Raw genomic sequence first — 1,840 nt, 5'->3', positions numbered from 1 at the left:
TCACCATTCTTTATGTAGAGTAACAATTCTTTTTTTCAGATCCTCATAGAATTCTTTGCCATGATGTGCCGTGTTAGACTTCCAGTGACCAGTATGAGAGAGTGTGAGAGCACTTAGGGGTGTACTCACTTTTGTTGCCAGAGGTTTATTCAATAATGAAGGTGTCTTGAGTTATTTAGAGGGGACAGCAAATTTACACTGTTTCAAGCTGTGCACTGACTACTTTACATTGTATCAAAGTGCCATATCTTCAATGTTGTCCCATGAAAAGATATAACAAAATATTTACAAAAATGTGGGGTGTGTATTCACTTTAGTGTGAAACTGTTTATAAGGCCTCATCTGATTGTAACATATTATACTTTAAATAATATAAAAATGTAAATTGTGCAAATCCTTACTGTATGCAGTGAAATCAAAGAAGTTATGTGCTTTTACGTGACTTGAAAAATGCATGATTTTTATTGACATCTTCCAGGCCTTTCCATGTGGAACGCAAGAACGTTATAAATGATGGCCCTCAAGAGACAGTATCTGCGGAGGCTGCTGTACTCAACAGCAGATTACACTACTACAGCAGACTCATGGGGTCTTCTGATCGACAATTGGTAAGTCGAGTTTATTGTCACACCATGAATGCATCACAACCATAGCTTCTGGGCAAAAAATTTGCCAAGTGCAAACCACTTAAAAACCCCCAAAACAAAACACAGTAGCAACATAAAGCTTACAACATGTTTTGACCAACAGATTGGTGACAAATTCAATATTATTAAATACAATTTTAAAAGCATTTATTCATTCCATGGCTATAATCCAAAAAAACTGCATTTTGGCATGAAAGCCTTTAGAAAGCCTTGATTATTCTTTGTTGTAGACACAGGCATGGAGAGCTGGTGACCACGTGATGTAGTAGGGATTCCTAATTTAAAGTTTTCATGGATGAGTATGTAGTCACAAAAAACTGACTGGCACATAGACACATTATAAGAATCCTTGTATTCACTGTCTCATGACCCTAACAGAAATTGAAATAAAAACTTCAGGAAGTTAAAGAAAATTCACATAAATGCTAGTGGTTTTCCAACAATGGCAAACGTGTTAATCCAAAATGGTGTTAACACATTTGCCCAAAACATTTATGAAATTAACTTGAAATAACTTGTGTAATTTTAATACTAGCTATTAGTTCCTCCATACAGCCCTAATTTTGAGCACTGTCACCGTGGAAGAGATTACTCCTATCTGCATAAAATTATAGATTACCTTTAGCATCTAGCTGTACAAAAGGGCACTGAGTGTAAGCAAAGTTGTTTTTCTTTGGAAGACACAGGTAATGCCATATACTGTGTTACGCTTCTAAAAGAGCTCAGTAAATATGTTTTCATTGTACTTAGCTGTCTGATTTTTTTTCTAGCAAGTAACAGTATTTTGTAGCTGAAATATCCATCCATTTATCAATCTTTGCTTATACAAATTAGGGCCACAGGGCACTGAAGCTTATCCCAGCTGCCATAAGAGACAGGGTATATAAACTCTGGACAGGTCACCAGTTAATAAAATGTTTTTTGAAGGCACTAGATAATCAACCTTTTGGGGTTTAATTTATGCTCATCTGGACGTAGCGTATTCAGTGGGAGAAAGGTTTCGTCACTCATCCAAGTGACTTCTTTGGTCTAAGCTGACTGCAGGTTTCCCCAACCTTATAAACAGTGTATTTGCACAATAACTTAAACCAGCCCATTTAATGAACAATATGGTGTGAGGTCAGTTCCTTGATAGTTAATATGCAAATTGTCATGACCATTGATCAACAACCACTGATCAAAGACCACTGATC

General features: G+C 36.4%; 1 long non-coding RNA gene across 2 annotated transcripts in view; it reads left to right on the top strand.

Moving 5' to 3' along the window:
- The window catches only part of LOC120744295, a 10,039-nt gene extending 8,455 nt beyond the window's left edge, over positions 1-1,584 (top strand). For both annotated transcript variants that reach the window (XR_005698336.1, XR_005698335.1), the window contains one exon: positions 479-1,584. This is a non-coding gene — a long non-coding RNA (uncharacterized LOC120744295). The remainder of the gene's footprint in view (positions 1-478) is intronic.
- The last annotated feature ends 256 nt before the right edge of the window (positions 1,585-1,840 follow it).

The sequence above is a fragment of the Simochromis diagramma genome, unplaced genomic scaffold (genome assembly GCF_900408965.1).
Source record: "Simochromis diagramma unplaced genomic scaffold, fSimDia1.1 OVJJ01000683.1, whole genome shotgun sequence".
NCBI lineage: Eukaryota > Metazoa > Chordata > Actinopteri > Cichliformes > Cichlidae > Simochromis > Simochromis diagramma.
This window is presented reverse-complemented; position numbering and strand designations above follow the sequence as displayed.